Below are 22,014 nucleotides of genomic sequence, written 5' to 3'. Positions count from 1 at the left end.
AAAATTGTACTTACTTTGAAGATGACTGTGTGGAATAAATGACATAATGCAAATAAAATACATACTTATTATGTACCAGTTAGCACGCTAATCAAAAAGTTAGCTATTACAATACATGTGTCAAATATGAAAATATAATGTAATTTTTACTGCAGAGATAAACTATACTATTTGTGTATATTATATTTTGTATACCATTTGCGTGTGTGAACATACGTGTGTGTGCCCTTGAGGGACACATGAGGAGGAAGTCAAAGGGAACAAGAAACTGAATTCAATACACTGAAAAATATACCATAAAAGAAGTACATTCTTTTTTTTGTTGTTGTTGTTGCAGTACGCGGGCCTCCCACTGCTGTGGCCTCTCCCTTTGCGGAGCACAGGCTCCGGACGCGCAGGCTCAGCGGCCACGGCTCACGGGCCCAGCTGCTCCGCGGCATGTGGGATCTTCCCGGACCGGGGCACGAACCCGTGTCCCCTGCATCGGCAGGCGGACTCTCAACCACTGCGCCACCAGGGAAGCCCCAAGAAGTACATTCTTTTATGATAAAAAAGATGCAGTGACAAGGTCACAAACTAAATTTTAAATCTTTGTGGAATAACTATCTAAACTGTTGTTTTTATGCAAGTTTGGATGATCACAGGAGACATGAAAAAATCTATAGGGTATTTTCATATATTTTCCAGAAACCTTAGAATAACAGATTTTTACATAATACTTACTGAATTAACTTTAATTTCCTTTTAAGAAAGCAATATACAAATGAACATTAATAGGACTTTTTGTTTTACCAATAATATAACAATAGTACAAGTATTATTCCCACACAGAAATGGTATTTCTCACTTACCCACTGATCACCTTATAGTTACTTTCTTCCTCATATCAATAAAAAAGCCTTCAGTGAGTAATTTACATCATTTTACTTGATCTTCCCTGACTCTCAGCAACATGTTTAGTGAGAAAGTTGACTAAAATATATGGTATAATTGTTGACAAGGAATTTTTTCTTGTGTTTAAAGAAATGTCCTAAGAATACTGGACTCAAAACCTGTCTCTCAGCGTCATAGTACAAAAGTGTTTATGCATTAATACTAAATAGTTCAGCTACATGGGCATACTAGCTCATTAATCCAGATGCAATAACTTAAAATAACAGCATGTCCCTATTAGTCTAAAGTTCAACCCTGAATTTATCTATGAAGGAAACCAGCAAAAATAAATTAAGACCTTAACAACACCTGGACAGAAATGTTTGGTCAAATTTTACATACTATTTTCAAGCAGTCTTTAAACTGTTTTAGCAGCATAATTTATATACCATCACTTAATGTGTGCATTACAAATAAGGCTGATTCATTCAGATATAGAGATGACTCCTGGAGATAGTTCATAATACTATGTACATTTATTTGAAGTACATTTATTTATGTATTTTAAAATAATTCTCTACGTCTCATTTTTCCAAAATTCACACTGTATTCAACCTCAATTATTCTGGGGTAGCAGTATTTTGAAGTACCTACCATTGGAAATCTCAGTATGATGTCTATTAACCTCTTGAGTAACTGTAGATACATTTTTAGAGCAAATAAGTATATTTTACAAAGACTAGAAATAAGTTAAATTTATCTAAATTTGTACATCATATGTACCCACAGACCTAGGATCGAAAATGTTTCTTTCATAACATTTCTTTTAATTAAAATGATCAACCCAGCACAAATAACTTCATTTCTTTATAATCCTGGTACTCATTAACTCATTAACATTAAAGGCATCTAGTTGATATTTTGTAGGCAGGTAAGAAATTAGTAGGTAACATATGGTAAGTCAAGTATCAATATCACTTAAAATCTTGTTTCTAGGCCAAGGCCAGAACTGGTAATAATACATAAAGCTCTAGAGCAGTGACTCTGAAACTTCAGTAGTGAACAGAAGACTCATGTGGAAATGCTTTTTAAAATGCAAATTTCAGAACCCAGGTCACTGGAAATTCTATTACAGTAGCTTTGGGGTATAGCCCAGTAGTCTGTGTTTTAAACAGGCAACTCAGGTGATTCTGATGCAAGTGGTTGAAGGGAGTTAATTATTAGTCTTCAGAAGGTCACAAACTCCGATACATAAAGAAAGTAATATAGAATTTTTCATAGACACCCTCACTCAAGAAAATAATGCTTTTATCAGACTCTCAAAGGGAGCCAAGACCCAAAAGAGGGTAAAAGCCATGTTGCCTTCAGAAGCCCTAAAGTCCCAGTAAAAAAATCCCTTTTCAGCAACTGGATTCCTATAACTTGTAAGACTTCTTTTAGCATTACTAGTCTAGTCTCCTTTGCCTTTTTCAGCTGTAGAGGCAGGCACCTTGCAATTTTTTTTTTTTAAATAAAATTACCAAATGCTAGTATGGAAACTTTATCAACATCACTGTTTTCTTTCCAAGAGATTATGAGATCTGCAACTCTACTTGTCACTTTTTTTCACTCCTTTTTCTTTTCCCGAATTTGTTGAAATAAGTTTTATTTTACTATTAATTTAATGTTGATTTTAGAGGAACTGTACAGCTTTAAAAAAATAATGTAATAAATCTTGATAATGTAAAATTTTTTAAATTGTACTTTTTTTAAGGCTAATCTAAATATCTTTAGGTATCCAAGGGCATTATTTAAAATAAAAAAAATAAATAAAAAGGGCCTTTGGCCTTTTACTTGAAGGTCTCTATAGCTTACTCACAGCTGTGAGAAACATTTTATCTGTAAGTTATAAACCTCTTTCTTCTTCATAGAGGCATATGCTTCTCATCAGCCATAAAAAGGAAGATGCAACTTTAAATTGTTATATAGGCACTAAAAATAAATGATAGGAAAAGGAAGGGTAGAGATGTACAATCACTGAACTCTTAGTGCAACAGCACTTTTTTCATGAGGATGCTTAATTATTCTAATGACTATTATGTAGAAAAGAAAAGGAAGAAAAAAGCATGCTTTTTCTGAACCCTAGTATCATCCACTTAATAGCTCTTATTATAATAGCATTTACTATTTATATCCACATACAGTCTTATAAAACAGAAATTCTATTAAAGCAAGAATACTATATGCTAATCACTTATTGGCAACTAAACTGCTCACCTGAGGTTTAGTAGCTAAATAGTACTTTTGTATATATCTTATTTATCTGTTCCCAGTGAAAGGTAAGCAGCAAACCAGGAAGGGAGCAATCCCCCTTAGGTTGCAGAGCTTTTCTATCCCTGTCACTCCCAGAGTAAAATACTGGCTCAAGATACATTTAACTTGCTAAAAAACTACATTATGCTGTGAGAAGATTTCAATATGTATGTTTCCACGTTAAGTTCTTCATCTCTAACTATTTAAGGAGAAAGTCCATTCCCCTTAAGAAATGTCAAGTTACAAGCCACTAGGTATTAAATAAAAGTTTTTTGTTTATGCTTTTGAAGAGAGGGAGGGTAGAGAGTAAGCAGAAGAAAGGCAGTGGAGGCACGGTAGAAACTTCTGCTGCTGCAGTAATCAATTTCTACAACAAAATATGTGTAACCTTACTCGCTTTAGAATAACTGGGTGGCATTATGTATGACATGCATGAGTGTGCACGTGTGTGCTGGGACAAGGGGGAGGGCTGTTAATACCTGGTTCTCATCCTTCTCCCTAAGAAAGACCTTTATGATGGCAAGGTGGTGGCTCTTCTGGAGGTCCATTTCAAGGTACTTCAAGGCATGAACGCCTATATAATCGATTATTTTTAAACATTACTTTCCTGAAACTTCAAAACTCACTTCAATTTCACCTGACTAGTCAGAAGGTCCCTATCCAAATTCTTCCCTGGGTTGAGCCAGGATGAGTGTTCTCAGTTATCTCGCTCTAGTCTCAGAGAGCTCTAGTCTCAACTAGAGTTGAGGATCCAGAAGCCATCCTCACAGGAATTCATCACTCTAGTGTCACACCCAAAACAAGTTATTGAGTCCAGATTCTGCAGTGCCATCAGTGCTCCAGCACCCTGTGAACCTGATGTTTAAGGATCTCTCAAGAGCAAGGCATGAGAATTTGAAGACAGCAGATCTTAGCTCTAGAACAATAATTCTTAATACTGGCTGCACTTTAGCATCATCTGAGGAACTTTTAAAAATAACAATACTAGGGTCCCCACCTTCAGAGATTCTTATTTAAATGTCAGAGGTTGGCCTTGGATGATTTCAATGTGCATTCACTAGAACTATCTTAGACCAAGAAGAAAGCGTATATGAAAGTATTGCTTTAATATGCCAACTTGTTAGGGATGGGGTAAACAATTAATAAACTAATGTATGTATATATGACAAAGATTACATTGTATGTGTTACCAAAACTGACATTAGAGTTTGTACAAATAAAATAGAAAAAACAACTGTATTTTAAAAAAAACCTATTATTATTGTTGTTTACAGCAATAATCTATCATATTTTCCTAATTATAATGAATTTCAACAATACCATTAAATATACATCTGGGCTTCCCTGGTGGTGCAGTGGTTGAGAGTCCGCCTGCCAATGCAGGGGACACGGGTTCGTGCCCCGGTCTGGGAAGATCCCACATGCCGCGGAGCGGCTGGGCCTGTGAGCCATGGCCACTGGGCCTGCGTGTCCGGAGCCTATGCTCCGCAACGGGAGAGGCCACAACAGTGAGAGGTCCACATACCGCAAAAAAAAAAAAAAAAAAAAAAAAAAAAAAAAATATATATATATATATATATATATATATATATATACACACACACATCAACTTAACTGTGTTAGTGTTATTTAATTAGATGACAGACTTGGAGAAACAGAGAATCATTAAGCAAGATATTTAACTCTGTACATATACTATATGCTCAGGTTTGATGGACATGAACTTTCCTATCAGTAGGGTGCTCTGATTAAATATCAAACTAGACAATAGCCCAGTATTACAGACCATTGAGTTCCCTTGTACTAAAAGAGTAGCAACAGCATGTGCCCAAACTAAGTATCAAATATTTTGAAACATAACTGACAGGCCAGTACTCTAGCTCAATTGATACTCATATAATAATGTCTTTTTTACATATAAAAACTCCTTACTCCATATATTATTTTCATATAGACTCTACAAACTAATTTCAAAGATAATAAAATTACACAATATACAATAGTAACTTACTTGATAAAATGAATATATTCAGAAGTTAGATGCAAATGGAGTTTCTATATGCAGAACACTTTTTCATTAGTTTATGATTAAAATTTCAGAAATGCTTTATCCTCATTTCTGATTACTATTCAAGCAGCAGTGGCTTCTGACATTTCAGCACTGAGTTTCCTTGTGTTTCTCTTAGCCAAGGGTAGGAAATGATTTTTTAAACACTTCAGTACATTAGAAGAGCTTTCTATTTAAAGGAATTCTTCAGTGAAACCTTTTCACCGTTTACTTTACAGCCTTTGTATGTTCAATTTTTCATGTAACAAATTTCTTAAAATCTGGCACAACAATAAAGTGAAAATAGTATGTGTCCCTAAGATACAAAACCATAGATATATACCAGAAAAATAGTAAAGGTTAAAAAATACAGAAGACATTACACCCTAACTATAAATAATGTATAAATATGTAGTGAGATACTCAAAGAAAAAAAAATTTTCTTATAAAGTATGTCCATATCATATTATATCTGGAAGAATGATACAGTATTATTATTTCTGAGATGACAGATCTAAGGTTGTAAAGCAGAATATGCATTTTTAACTCCCAGTTATTATTTTTGTCTGTAGTCTGTTGCACCATCTTTCTCCTTTGCCATATGCATTGTAGATGAGATGTTTCCTGTTGTTACTATGTCTAGCTTTGCAGACTCAACTTTCAGTTTGTTTACTTCTCAAACTGTGATCCTGTAATTGTGCTTTGCTGTCCCTAAGTCAAAGTAAGTTACTAGGATGTGTACCTAGTTTTCCTATTTAATATCCTTTAAAAAAACCACAAAAAACAAAATTCAAACTATTTGTTAACTTAAAGGAATTAAACAGTAACACTGAAAGTGAAATACAAAAATTATAATGGAAACGAAGATGGAATCATATAACTTTCTTACAAATCCTTATATCTATTAGTTTAGTCAAAACATTATATGTGATTGGAATACCGTTTAATAATTTATTACAAAGTATTTTCTTATCAGACATAACCAGAATTAGTCTATAGTAACAGGATTTCAATCTAGTGTTAGATCAAAACCATCCCAGAAAAACTTGTGCCTTTAATCTTCTACCATCCCCTGCTTTTCTCTTCTTTTTTCAGCAAGAAGTATGCTGTAGCTAAGTAAATTCAAGATAATTAAAGGAAACAACTTTCTTCACTGAGAAAAAGAAACATACACCCTTGAAAAGTTCTAATAGACAAGAGCTTCAGGAACCATGGCACCAACATAGGTGTCTTCCAGGGGCAGAGCTCCCTTCTAAAAATTTTGTACAAATATGGACTTAGCAAAAATGAAAGATCATTCAGTAAATGTTAAAGGAGAACAAAAGAAATTTTTAAAAATTCAAATAAAATGAAAACAAACATGTAGAAATAAGTTTAAAAAGTACAATTCCTCACAGTATATTAACTACATTCAAGTCGAAGTGGCTGGTCCAAATTTCTAGGCACTTTGTCTTATTTTCTTCTCTTTTCACTTCCTGCTTTAACCCAAGTGGCAAATATAAGTATACTAGGAGGCAGGGGACCTTGGTCTTAAATATACCACTTGCTATATGACCCTGGATAAATCATTTACCTTTTCTGGGTCTCTATTTCTTCATCAATAAAATTAAGAGGTTGAAAATTACATGTATTTATTACTATTACCTAGAAAGGTCTGTCTTACAGCTCAACTTATATCTCCATTCTTTAGCTACCTGAAAGAACTGTTCTTTGTATAGCTGATCACTCTTAAGCTCCATTATCCCTACCTGTCTTATTTATTGCTGAATATCTGGCTCACAGCAAGTAGTTGAACATGTGTAGAACAAACTGAATGAATATTTATGCTTCTCTATACCACTATGAAAAACCTGAGATTCTTCTTGTATCCTAGGACTCTCTTTACCTAACTGCATCTATAATATGAATACATAGGTAATAATGTACATCTTTTCTCTCTTTGAAAAAAAATCCTGCTTATGAAAATATTACTATTTTCTTGAGTCAGGATTTGATGTCCCTTAGCAGCTGATGGTAGTCTTAATAATATTCTAAAGCATCCACAACATTCTCATTTAAAGAGAATAATCCTTTTCATAAGCCATAACTTTAAAAACGATTATTTAAAACATAATAATATTTTTTCTAGAAACTTAAAGTGGTTTAATCACATCAGGACTCACAAAATAATTTAAATTTTCAAACTGGGTTATTAGGTGATTAGGATCCCCCTGAGTCTATGCCCCTAATAACTGGCAGAATGAATATATGAAAACACCAGAAAGAGAGAGAGAGATATGGAGAGAGCAAACATTCTGCAAAACTTTTTAAAAATTTAAACATTACTCCATGCGGAAAATAGTACGGACACTATGTCTTTGAGTCAATACCTTGCTATTTTAAACACATAAAGAGTTATCTTTATTCAGTTTTCTATAATAAAAGTTGCATTTACATGGAAGTCCCCATAAAGGTTTGCAAACTATTAGACTAAAACACTAAATTTTAAGTTTTGTTAGTTTTAAAGAGAAAATTCATAATAAATTATTTTACATAAAAGACCTCCTAAGCAACTATTAGAAAGTCTTCTATTACTTATTTGTCTAAGCAACCATCTACAATTCTCTCTTAAAGAGAGGGTTTTGAGATTTCTGGTCATCACCATTTATTATTTTCTGGATCCCAACCGAACTGTTCATCACTTTCTTAAATTGATGAATTATAGACCCTATGCAATATTCTAAACGAGAAAAAACAAACATCTAGGGGCTTCCCTGGTGGCGCAGTGGTTGGGGGTCCGCCTGCCGATGCAGGGGACACGGGTTCGTGCCCCGGTCCGGGAGGATCCCGCATGCCGTGGAGCGGCTGGGCCCGTGAGCCATGGCCGCTGGGCCTGTGCGTCCGGAGCCTGTGCTCTGCAACGGGAGAGGCCACAGCAGTGAGAGGCCCGCATACCGCAAAACAAACAAACAAACAAACATCTATTTAAAATGTCTTTCTAATATATATTTCTAAAAAACAGAAACTGTTCTTATAATCCTAAAGGTTTTCAAAAGTTCATTGTACAATAATTTATTCTTTGAAACTTGGAATCACTTTTCACAGAAACTAAATAAGAATGATGGTTAAGTTTTTTAGGTGGCTCAGAAAAGCACATTGAGGCGATAGTACTACAGTACTTCCTGATACTATGAGAAATAGGAGAGAAGTTTTCCACCTAGCTTATCAAACAGGGGTGGGGAGGGTGGGGGGATGGGGGTGGAGGGGAAGCCAGTTGATAACTAAAAAAAGATACTCAACTGTTACATGTCCTGAGGGATACATAGGCCACCACTTAGCTTTAATTAGTCTAATCCCAGTTAAGACAAAATTTTTTTTTTCATACCATCTTTCCATTCAATCAACCTTAAGTAAGAGGACACATCCAAAGGAGACACAAGCCAGTGAAAGTTTTGACGAACAAAATAATATACCTTTAACATTTAGTTTGCCAACTAATATAAGCTTGTTGTTTGAATAGAGATGTGTGGCTCAACATACTGGCACATGGAATATTCTGAATTCTAATTTTAGTCTTCCTACTGACTTTAAATACTGCCATGCTTTAAAAGGTCCTAAACTTTCTTTATGTCTCAGTTTCTTTATGGGAAACAGTAGGGATTTTTTTCCCTCTATCTCTCAATGATAAGATTAAGAAGTAAAAAATAATGTAAAGAATTTGTCAAATAAAAATGCTACATAAAAGTCTCATACACTTTTCAAGGAACTGTAAATTAAACTGAATTTGTTTTATTCTGCCAAATGAAAAATTACCAAATTAGACTCTTACCAAAACATATTAGTCACCATTAAAAAGAATGAAATAATGCCATTTGCAGCAACATGGATGGACCTAGAGAATGTCATGTTAAGTCAGTCAGACAGAGAAAGAGAAATATTGTATGATATTGCTTATATGTGATACAAATGAACTTATTTACAAAACAGAAACAGACTCACAGACTTGAAGAACAAACTTAAGGTTACGGGGTGGGGGGGTGGGGGGGAAGGGAAGTGGGGAGGGATAGGGAGTTTGGGATTGACATGAACACACTACTATATTTAAAATGGATAACCAACAAGGACCTACAAAAGAGCATAGGGAACTTTGCTCAATATTATGTAACAACCTAATTGGGAAAAGAATTTGAGGGCCTCCCTGGTGGCGCAGTGGTTGAGAGTCCGCCTGCCCATGCAGGGCACACGGGTTCGTGCCCTGGTCCGGGAAGATCCCACATGCCGCGGAGCGGCTGGGCCTGTGAGCCATGGCAGGCTGTCCGGAGCCTGTGCTCCGCAACAGGAGAGGCCACAACAGTGAGAGGCCCGCGTACCGCAAAAAAAAAAAAAAAAAAAAAGAATTTGGAAAAGAATAGATATATGTATATGTATAACGGAATAACTTTGTTGTACACCTGAAACTAACACAACGTTGTTAATCAACTATACTCTAATATAAAATAAAACGTTTAAAAAAAGTTACAATTTTTTCTATATTACAATATACAAATAATGCATATAATCACTATTAACAGTTAACACTTTTATGGCACTCAGGAAATTCGAGGTATTTTTAAAGGTGAAATATATATATACATATATATATATTCAAATCTCTACCACTTAACTATGTGCCATTCTGTGCCTCAATTTCCTCATCAGTAAAACACGTGTAATAATTGTGCCCACCTCAGGGTGGTCTAGAGTCCAGGCTCTTAACCTTTTTGCAATATTGCCTGTTTAATGTGGGGTAATTAAGGCCAAAAAAAAGGAAATAATTTAATACTACTTCACTTACTAAGAATTACCAAAAGCACAGCTTAAGCTACCAGTAGAATACCTACATTAATGAATTGTGACCATTTATTCAAATTTCTCTAATATCTGAGTTCAACAACATTTATAGGTGCCCATTTTATTAGCAAAGTACAGAATAGCAAAAAGATGGAGTAAATCAAGCCCTCATTTGTAGAATTTCAGGAAAGTCTTAAAAGTAGTTTTAGGAGTAACAGATTATTTTATTTTTTTAAAAAGGTAAACAATTTAAAATTTTAATGTATATATAATTTCACAAAGATTCTAAAACATGATTACTAATAGAAGAAGCAGAGAAGGAAAAGGAAAGGAAGCCAAGTTTTAGTAAATGTCCACAACATGCTAGGAATTCATATGCACTCAGTACTCTATCATTTAATAGTCACAACTCTGTGAGAAATGCATCACTATACTAATTTTACAGATAAACTAAAGTTCAGAACCGTAACAGCTCACCAAAGGTTGAATACTACAGTAGTCAGTATATACAACCCGTGTTTAAACCTAGGCATGTCTCTGAAGCTATAAAGGTTGTTCCCTATTTATAAAAAGAGTATAATGGTTACCACTGATCATCTGTGAATATAGTGGTTAGAAGAGTATAGAAACATACTATTAAGTTCAACATTTAATTTTAAGGATAAATTTCATAACCTTTCTTTCCCAAAGTTGTAGGATTTTAACAACAGAAAATGGTATTTGTCTCACTTTTACATTCTTAACAGAAGTTCTTGCACAGGTGCATACAAGCTGTGAGGAAATACTTCCTTAAGTGTGTTCCTCGGAATGTTTTTTCTGGTTGTTAAGATTAAATAAGATAATGTATGTAAAATGCTTAGCACATTTATGTGCTAATGTATGTAAAATGCTTAGCACTTAGTTAGTGGCACAAAGTAAGCACTCAATAAATCTGAGTGATTACTACTGCAGTAAAACAATCCTATTCAGCATTCTTCAATCATGTTTTCTAAACTTTGATGAAGAAACCTTCCTGGAGGTAGAGGGATCATGCCTATTAACTTATCACAGAACTAGGGATCTCTGGAATACACTTTGACAGACAGACAAGTAGAAAGCTGTAAAACAGAGGGAACACATCAATCACGGAATAATTCCCAAGTGATGATTCTTCAATTCTGTTTAGAAGGTATGATGACCTCTTAGAGTTATTAGTTACATTTAGTGAACTGTCTTTTCAAACACTAATGAGCTTCCCAAATACTTATGGTCTATGAATCATCAGTAGTTTACTAGACACTGTAGTAAAATAAAGCAATGCTAGTGATACTGTCTCATTTAGAATGTTTTATAAATAAGTAAAAAAGCAAATACATAAGTAAATAAATAAACACTAAACTCAATTCTGTAGTTCTTAATTTTAGATATTAATCTTTCAAAAGTCATACCTGAGAATGCCACAAAGTTCAAGATCACCTGATGAAGGATGATGCATTGGCAGAATTCATCAACCAAGAGTAATGTGATGTACCCTGTCTATTCAGCAAATGCTTGCATATATTTTGCCTTTTTCTTATAATTTAACACATTTTGTGATATTTTGGTCTTAATAAAATTCAAGTAACTTATCCATCTTTTTATAATGTTCTTAATACTTGGGGCATTTCTTGAAGTTTTAGTTATTAATTAGATTGTTTATTAATACAGACAGAAACTGGTGTTCAAAGAGGCTTAAAATGTACAAGAAATGAAAATATCTTATTGACAATGTTCTAAGTTAAATGGAAAATAAGAATCAAAAGTTAAATTTCTTTAACTTTGTCTTTAAAAGTACTACTCCAAGGGAGATACATCAATATTTTCAAGGCTAACACAGAGGCCTGAAATAGTTAACATAACTTAGTAATTTATAATTACTTCTGACTGTATGAATTACTCTAAAAAAAACCAAAATAAAGTTGGCATTGTATTGTTACCATTTTGCAATTCTGCTTTTCTTAAAAGAAGTTAAAAAAATTTTGTGTTCCAATATGTTGACACAAATATGTCAAGATTGGAACAATTTGTGAACGTGATGTCTTCTACTTTCTCTGTCTTGGTACGCTCCAGACATGACACTGTTTCATATCCAGGTGCCAGTTGAGGGTCCTCTCAAGTTGTCCAACTGAATGTGACAATCATTTCCTATGATCTCTTACAGCAGCCTGATATACTTGCAGACACATTCTTTTTCTTCATTATTCAAACGTAGTCAATCACACCCAGGACATTCTCTTGAGCACATACAGACATCAATTTAATCCCCTTTTTTGCTTTTCTTTTCTAACTTCCACCTAGGTATGTTTAGGGCACAACATAATATTCACTACTTTCCATTGTTAATCTGTGTTAAAGGGGTTTTAGGAGACCTGACCACTACAACAATGATTCTACGGGAAAAAGCGTTATGAGTTTTAAACTGAAATAAAAATGAACTCCTTAACAACCCTTTTATAAGTACAGTTGACTCTTGAACAACAGGGGTTTGAACCACGTGGGTCCACTTATACACAGATTTTCTTCAATAGTAAATACTACAGTACTACACCATCTGCGATTGGTTGAATCCTCCCATTCGGAGGAACCGCGGATGAGACCAACTATAAATTATACTCAGGTTTTTGACTGCTTGAAGCGTTGGCATCCCTAACCCCCAAGCTGTTCAAGGGTCAACTGTGGTAGTAAGCTTTTGTGTTGAGTATAAAGAATATTAGTCTAAGTTTAAATAGTAACCCTAAGGCTAAGAAAATCTTGGCCTACAACATACTGCAATTTGGCTCCTACATAACTCCTTAGCATCACTTCTTACCATACACTCTCTAGTTCTTAGCTTCTGTCACTCTGACCTTCATTTAATATTAGGTACTATGCTCCCCATCCCCCCATCAGGACCTTTGTACATACTGTTCCTTCCGTCCACAAAACTTTTTTCTGTCTCTTGATCAAGTTAACTCAAATTCATCAAAATTTCAGCTAACTAAACACTTTCTCAAAACAAAACAAAAGCTTCCCTTGGTCCCCACTAACTGATTAATTATCCTCCTAAAAGGCCTCATATTAAATACCATGTACCTCTCTACAGCAAATGAAACAGTTTCAACTTGCATTTATTTATGTGATTTGATTACTATCCTTCCCTATTTCTAGGACTTCAGTTTAGAAGAGCAAGATCCATGTCTATTTTTCCTCATGATTCCAGTGAGCACATAACAGGTGTCAACCTACATTTGTTGAAGGAAGACATCGACTAACTACTGATTAAAAAAAAAAAAAAAGATAAACACCAAGTCAATGACCCCTACATAGATTTAAAAGAAAATATTTCATGACTTTTTGGATGAAACAAAATACAGTCATATTTTATAGAACTTGTGAAACTGCCCATTTTTCAGAAAAAAAAAAGTTCAGTACATAGTGGTAGGGGGTAGGTGGGATGGTAAGTTACATGATGGGGCCAGCTGGAAACAAATTAAATGCACATAAACCTTATAAAGTAAATGGAGAAAAAGTAAGCTGCATCTTTTTGTTATTTTTAGAATTTATTTATATATAAGATTTATAGTTTCAATTGTGTACTATTTACTACTGATCCTAGAGACCAACCTGAGTATGAATTTTAATTATGAAGGGAAAAAGAAACTCAGTATCCTTGGATAAAATTTTCCTATTTTAACTATAGTGTTTCATTTCCAACGCATATTCCCAATACACTTGCTTCAGACTCTGACAGATTTTCCAGTCATAATTGCAAACAACTATTCATTGTCTTATTTTTTATGCAAGTTATTTTGTCCCCTATTCCTTTTCTGACCTGCATTCTGGGAAATAAAATTTTAGAAACATAAATGCAAAGTATATTATTTCTAATCACTTTCCTAACTTATCGGGTTATTCTGAATTTTAATCCTAGCTTTCAAACTAGTAAAAATAAGCGTCCCCATCCCCTTATCCCATTGGAAGCTTTGTCTTTACTTGAATTACTCTCTTCTGTGCCAACCTAGCATCTCTCCTCTACCTAAACTCTGATTAACTCATGTCCTCTCAGGAAGGCCACTGTGATTAACTCTACAGAGTTCTAATTGCTTCTTTACTCTGCATGTTTACATACTGAGTCTGATGTTATTTTACAAAGGCTCCTGAAGTGTTTTTCAAGTACAAGTTTCAGTCACTTAAAAAAAAAAAAAAGGACTTAATCTTAAAACCTCCTGTTTTATTTTTGTCTTTATTCAAACCAGTATCTAAATATGGAAAACATCATAAAAATGTTAAGTGACTATGTCATCTGTATTCTGAATGAGCATACAATAATTTGGATCACTGATTAAAATAACAAAAGTCTATCTTAGGCCCATACATTGTATCTTATCTCAGACTGAAACTAATTTACTGTCTACCACTTTAAGACTGACAGTCCCCACCACTGGTTCTCCAGTCTGTATTTTCCCAAGATAGTGAGAAATGCATTTGGCAATAAGAAGCAAAATATTTAAAAATCAGGATAGATTACATCCATTGTTCCTGCCTCAAGTGACTAGGCTTTTCACCCTGTTAGATAAGATTAGATCAGTCTAACAGACTTTATTCTGTATCAAGCTATGATGACTGTTGGCCAATACTCAATTCTCTTCAAGGTAGTCAAGAGATATATTAATGTGACAATTAGGGGCTAGGACTGCAATTTTCCTGGGTCATTCTTTATCTGAATCCTTTAATACGTAAGTATATTTTTCCATTATAAAATTACTACATGGATATGAGCTTATTCTTGAAAAAAAAAAAAATCCCAGTAATACTAAAGTATGCAAAACAGGAAGAGTTCTTCAACCTTCCAGCATCCCACATACATACTTTCTATAAACTAAGGATACAATTTGGTACGTATTTTCCAGACCATTTCTTAATGTATTTACAAAAATATAAGGCATATATTTTACACAATTTTTAATTTTATAAATATATATGCAGATATACAAAATTATATGTATGTAAATATATATATTCTTATATGTTATATGTATATTAACCTGTATGTATTTTTTTTCACACAAATGGGATCATACTGTGCACATTATTTTGTGACTTGGTTTCAACTTAGCTTATCTTACAGATCCTTCCAGGTTTTTAGCCTACAAGTCAAATTTTGCATGGTTGTTGTTAGCGCTTATCTTTAGATACCACAGGTAGTCTTTCCTAACTTTCTACCCTATAATAATCCCAAAATAAAAGGATCATTACTTTCAGTGCCAAGGAAAATGAGAAATACAGCTTTTTCCACTGTAATGTTTCTTAATTAAAAGCATTTTAGCAAGTTTTCATTCAATTTAATATAATTTTTCATCGTTCCTGAAATGTTTAAATCTCCTTTAAATTTATATTTTAATAAAAAATATATGTATATACATAAAGAATATATACATTTAATAAATCAAGGTCTAAAATTAATAAAAACTAAAATTTAGTTTTATAAAAAGCAAAAGCAATATAAGATAGGAAATTTGCCTACTAATTAGAAAAATTAGACACATACACAATTCATTTTCTGACTCACTGAGGTAAACTGTACAACAGAGAAGCTGCTGAAAAAATATTTTCAGATAATTCTTAACAGCTTAAAAAATTTTAAAAACAGTTTATCAATGTACTTAAACATAGAAACCACAAATAGTATGAGCAGCAGACCAGAAAGGCAACATAAGATTAAATTAAAATATGTATTATGTGGATCTAGTCCCCTCTCATACATATAAAAATACTGTAGTAATGTGATTGCTGCTTTTATTTTCTAATAGACAAAATATTGTTATAGTCTTCAAACTAGAAACAGGAGTCAAATCAATTGGATAGCAAACTAACACTTAACTAAGAATTTACTAATGTTAAAAAAGCTAAACTGGATCATTTTAATAAGATATGCAATAATATAAGCCGCTAGGTTTTATTATCAAAAACGATTGTTGAAGGAAATGCTATACTAATTCTAGAATGAAAAAAGCTTCATTTTTAGACTTCTATGAAGTAATTAAATGTTAATACTTCCTAAATAAGAAAAAGGAATTCATAAGGAGTGGCATGATTTAGGAAAGCCTATGGCTATACAAAATCATTGCCATTATTACTGGCGGTATTTGCATCTGGTAAGAGCTTTCTGATATATAGTGAACAGAACACTGTAGCTTTAATTGAAGTTTGAATGTTATAAACAGTTAGATGTCTGGCTCTGGCCTGCATTCTAATACCATCAGCAGAACAGAGATGGGAAGCATAAACAAACCTTTTAACTAGATTACAGTCTCTAAAATGGCCTAGAAATCCTTCAGCACAAACTCCTGTGTGACAAATGTGGAAGAAGGAAAATGATTTTAGAATAATGCTAAAAAAACAGCCTCTAAATTTCTGTCATTACTGGAACATGTAATTGATTTCCTAAATATTTTGATGTCGCTTAACATTCAGTAATGGTAAACTTTATATTTACTTTCCAAATAAATAAAAATCCTTTTTAATTTACATAGCAGCTATTTTTTAGATCAGTATATCCCAAGTAAAGAAGCTATTTGAAAATCAATACTTTCTTTTGTTGAAAGTGGAATACTTCCCTCCCCCAACACCAGTGAGCCTAGATTATTATTTTTAGATACTAGTAATATTAAGAATGTATGGATTAAGTTAATTTGTGGTAAACAGATTAGTAGACACTTCTGAACTGGGTGTATAGAAAACAATAGCTTTGAATACATGGAAAAATCACAGAATTTAATTACAACTTCTCTAAGAAAAGGTTATATAGGTCAAGTGAAATAAGGACTCAAATCAGAATTACTCACAACCAACTTTGAATGAAGTATATGCTTTTCACCAGGTATGATATCATTAGTGATTTTCTTTTCTGTTATGTCTAGCTACATTAGAAGATATACCTTAATATATGTTAGGCCTGACTTGCACCTTGTCTCTCTGAAGAGTTATACTGAGTCATTCCAACTTCTAAAATCTTACATGATATAGAAATACCTCAAACAGAGATGCTTAAGAGTTAGAATCTCTACTTTTAACTGAATTACCTTTAGGTTATCTAAGGAGATTATTTAGGATCACAGACTTATTCAATCCCACCAATTATTCAGATTGGTTTAAAAATAAGAAATCACATGTTATAAACATTCCTTTCTGAAGAATAATAGATGACACAGAACAGTTCTTTAGCATTTAAAAATATTTCCAAACTCTACAGGTCATAATGCTTTGGCGTAACGTTTATAGGATAATAGAGTCAATGTAAGCATACAGGATGAATTGCATTACTTAGGATGGATATGGAAGTTACTCGATTAATAAAATAGAATTTTAAAAAATTACCCTTTTCTCCTAAAAGCAAAGGATGTTAAAAATCAACTCTGATTAGCTGGATCAAAAAGTATCTTAATTCAGTAGCTGCTTTAAAGAACAACTATATAATAATTTAGGCATCTAGAGAATCCAACAAGTTGTCCATTCTTATACTAAAAAAATTTGACTTTAAGCAATACTAAAAAGAGTACATTGAACTTAATCATATATACATGATGTAATAATTATGAAAATATTGTAAGACAGAAGGTCCAGAAAGTATGTATATATACACATCAAAACATTAGGCAATATAAACTCCCCTTTATTTACAGGTTTTCCATTATCAACAGTTATATAAAAATTTTTATAGTAAATATTCACTGGGTCACAAATTGTTGGAACCTCCAAACTTCATGAAACAAGATACTAAATTTAACTCCATGCAAGACAAAGGAAGTTCAATATGTAGAAGGCCTAAATGTCATTTTTGCCATACAAAGAGAAGACTGACTTTATGTATATTTTATTTCAAGTTGCACGCTGGTCTGCATCTATGTTCCTGATAAAGGATTGGATTTTTTGGTTTGTTTTCCTGTCCTTATAAATTTTTAGAAATTTTCCATTGCTCTGTCAATAAGCTATTGGGGCCATAATTTTACTAATGTTTACCAGCATACTTACTGACTGATAAAAACTCTTTATTGTGACTGTTTTTAATTAGAAAGTGTCATGAATTTACTATGATGGAATATTTTGCTGCCACATGAAAAATTCCTTTTTTGTCAGTAACAGGTTTCTTCATTTATAACATGGGGACAATGTTACAAAGTTAACAAGATCACTGTAAGGGCTGACTGAGATTGATAATATTTATCACAGTGCTAGGAACTCATAATAATCGGTAAGTATAATTATTACTAATATAGAAAGTTAAGAATGAATGTAACAGAGATCAGAATTGACTGACCCTCAGAAGTCTATATACCTTCACAAGATAATGTACCAGCAGGGGATCCCCTCCTTTTTAAAAATTGTGAATCTATATTATTCTAAGAGGTATATAAGAGCAAAGGAAATTCAGGAAATCTCTTTCTCTCTAGTATACTTTTAAATTTACTGATGAAAACTTTTTAAACATGCATTTTTCCACCTAACAGTATCCATTTAGTTAATAAAATTTATTTAGGCAGAGACATCAAATAAAGATATGACCAATTTGCCTGTGGAATACAATTAAGGATATGTCTTCACATTAAATTGTAAGGACTTGTAGGCATTGTTTCTCAGATGCCTAGCAGAGTGCCTGACATACAGTAGATGCTCAATAAATGTTTAATGAATAATTAAGTACAATCTGTTCTGCACATACATTCAAAATACAGACAAGTTTGCAAAAGTACATAAGCTGGACATAGGCCTTCTGGCTGACCTCCTGGGGTCCCACTGATGACTAGCAATAAATGTTCATATCCATAGAAAACTGGAAAGTTGATAATTGTCTGGGTAAGGACCGAAAAAGCAAAGTCAGGGAAACATGTCACCTAAGTATCAGTTGCTTTATAGAGATAGTAAAAGCAGCCTAATCATTCCAGTAACCTATTGTACCAGTTACTCAATGAAATAAAATTTAAATGTATCCTGAACATTTGCTAGTACATTCTTAATTGGAGTTTTTTTATCATCTCTTATTTAAAATAAATCACTTTTGTCAAATTGCATCCTGTACAGAATATGTTTTCACTTTTTATGAGTACTATTTGTTAACAGGATTTAAATTGGCTATTAGAAAAAGTGAGAACCACAGTTAAGATAAAGAAAAAAAATATTCGTGGTAGTGAATAAATTGTAGCAGCAAGGAAAGGAAAATGGAAGAAATTCTACATCTGAGAGTCAAGAAATTCAAATATGCCTAACTCTAATAACAATTATACAAACAAGCAGTAGGGCCTACTGTGTACCGGACACTGTGCTGTAAGGTATATAAATATTAACAAGAAAAAAATCTTTAGTCTTACTTAAGCAGTTCATAAAGCATGAATCACAAGTAAACATTTATAATACAATACGCATTCTTTATATATATATACATATATATCCTTAATACAAGAGTAAGAAGGGTATTCATTGATTAATTGGAAGTGCGGGGGAAAAATAAGCATTAGGGAAAGCTGAAATAATTCTCAAAATAGTAATAATCCAAGATGAGGGAAATCAGTATCTCCTAAAAAAATCAACAACAAATTACTGAATTATAAATGGACAAAATTATGGCTTTAGAGCTATTTGCCTTAATATTCTTAGTATACGCCCCCATATAAAACCCTTAAGTGCCATACAGATAACTGTGCACAAGTTTCATTCCTGACAAAAGAATATGAGGTAGTGTAGCACAGTGAATGTCAAGAAACCAGAGTTCTCTGGTCCATGTGCATCCACTTACAGGCCTTGGAACTATGCACAAGTTCCTCAAACTCTCTGAACTTCAGCAATATGGAAAATGAAGAGTTGGATAAAGTGACCTCCAAGATATCACCAAGTTGAAAATTACAATTCTAAAATATATCTTAATACATAAAAAATAAGCCATAATGAAAATAAACAGACTCCTAAAGGTAAGTCATTATCCAACTTAGAGGAGGTCTGGAATCTTCAAACCATATAGGGTTACCCTGGGGGGTGGTGGATAAGAAATGTTTTCAAAGGAAAACAGAAAGGAAGTAAAGGTATTATAATCAAGCTGTAAATTTTCACTCAGCTGCCTACTAGGAAATTACCACCCCAGTTACCTACACAATTCGCTTTACTTAAGTGATTTCTTCACTAAGTTCTACTTTCCATCTTTTATGTTAAGGTTCCTGAGGTATTAAGGTGAGGACAAGAAATCCTAGGTGGACCTGGAATAGTATTATTGGGAGACAAACTTGAACTTGGCACAGATTTCTCCTTAAGTGCACTAATTACACCTCAGAGAAAGGTAAGAAATTGTTCAAATTTATAACAGAAAGGAGGGAAATAGGACCATGTTGTTTACTGCTACACAGCTTTTTTTCCCCCTGGGTGTAAATGTCTACTTTTGCACACAGTTGGTAATTAAAATTTTACAGAACAAGTTTCTACATACGCAATGCTTTTCTGTCAGTAAAATGTAAGTATATGGTGTTTTGGCTTTACCGTCAAGAAAACAAAAAATTAAAAGTATTATCATGTCTTTCTAATATTTATGTCAAATATCCTTCTAGATTTATTTTTCTTCAATCCTTTCTAGTTGATCAAATTGCTGTTTTCACATTGCCAGTCTGATCACAAAATTGCTACTTTACAGCAGAATATTTTTTGCTGACATAAATTATGGGATCAGAGATACCAATGCAGTTTCAAAAAAGGGTGTGTGTGTGTGTGTGTGTGTGTGTGTGAGAGAGAGAGAGAGAGAGAGAGAGAGAGAGAGTGAGAGGGAATGTGTGTGTGTGAATGTGTGCATCCATCTTTAAGGAAAGGATAAAGAAATGTACATATGAAACAAAATTCCACTTTGCAATGTAAGCCCTAGTAAAAGGCCTACATCAGAAATATACTTTCTAGCATTTCTGAAATCAAATACAGTACTGAATTTGAAAACCATTCACTAAGAACATACCAAGTAAAAATGAAGAATACTTTTATCAAGACTGTTACTCTATAAAACTAAATTTAGATTTATCTTTCAATTAATATCTCACTACAATGCATATTCTAACTACAACATCATGATTTCTTTGACTCATGAAAACATATTTTAGAAATTTGTCTCCTTTCACATATAGTGAGCAGTTTGGTTCAGTACCCCCAAGAGATAAAAAACTCATCTCAATTTACAACAGTAAATAAATAATTCAGTTAAAACTGAAAGTGGTACCAATCCAGCAAACTATTGATGGAGAGGTTTGGCCTTCCATGAAGCCAGAACAACATAAAAGTTTTCAATGGGGATTACTTGTTCAGACAAGTTACAAAGATTAGAAAAATACCCAGATTAATTATGAAACAGATAATATTTTCATCTTATGTAAAATAAATACCAGGAACGTATATAGGGAGAAACAATACCAGTGGTATTAAAACTTTAAGCATTTTAAGCTTTGAACTTCATATGCTGATATATGAAACAAACATTTAACAAAAAAAGCAATAATACAAGTCAAAACCTAACCAAAGGCCTCTATCAACCAAAAATTTGAAATTTTCTATGCAAGTCAGACAAAACGAAAAAAAGGAAAATTAAACCCAGAAAGCAAAAACCAATCAAGTCTGTTCCAACACTGAAGTCAATATCCAAATCACACAGAACCAAAACGGGTAAAACACTCAGGTCTACAAATGGATAAGCAGTTCCGATACAATCCAGATCCCGACATTTTCCCACTCAGAAACAAATGCAGTGGAGCTTTTCCTAGGGAAAAAGGAAAAAAGCTCTCCAAATGCTTTTTTTAAAGTGACATCTAGAAAGTGTGCCTCTTTCTGTCTCTTTCCCTGGCGCCTCATTGGAGGAAGGAGGGGGTTGTTTTTGTATTCTCCCCCACTGGAGCAAGACACAATCAGATGTTAGCTAGAGGAGAGAAACCACTTTTGACAACAGCAAATAAAAATAAAAAGTGCCCTTCCTACTCTGA

The 22,014-nt window shown here is 33.4% G+C and overlaps 1 protein-coding gene across 6 annotated transcripts in view; it reads right to left on the bottom strand.

Moving 5' to 3' along the window:
- MBD5 (methyl-CpG binding domain protein 5) overlaps nucleotides 1-22,014 on the bottom strand; it is a 402,382-nt gene that overhangs the window by 380,052 nt on the left and 316 nt on the right. The gene's annotated exons all lie outside the window — the stretch shown is intronic.

This window comes from Orcinus orca, chromosome 7, assembly GCF_937001465.1.
Source record: "Orcinus orca chromosome 7, mOrcOrc1.1, whole genome shotgun sequence".
Lineage (NCBI taxonomy): Eukaryota > Metazoa > Chordata > Mammalia > Artiodactyla > Delphinidae > Orcinus > Orcinus orca.
The sequence above is the reverse complement of the archived record's forward strand: the minus strand, read 5'-3'. Positions and strand labels throughout refer to the sequence as shown.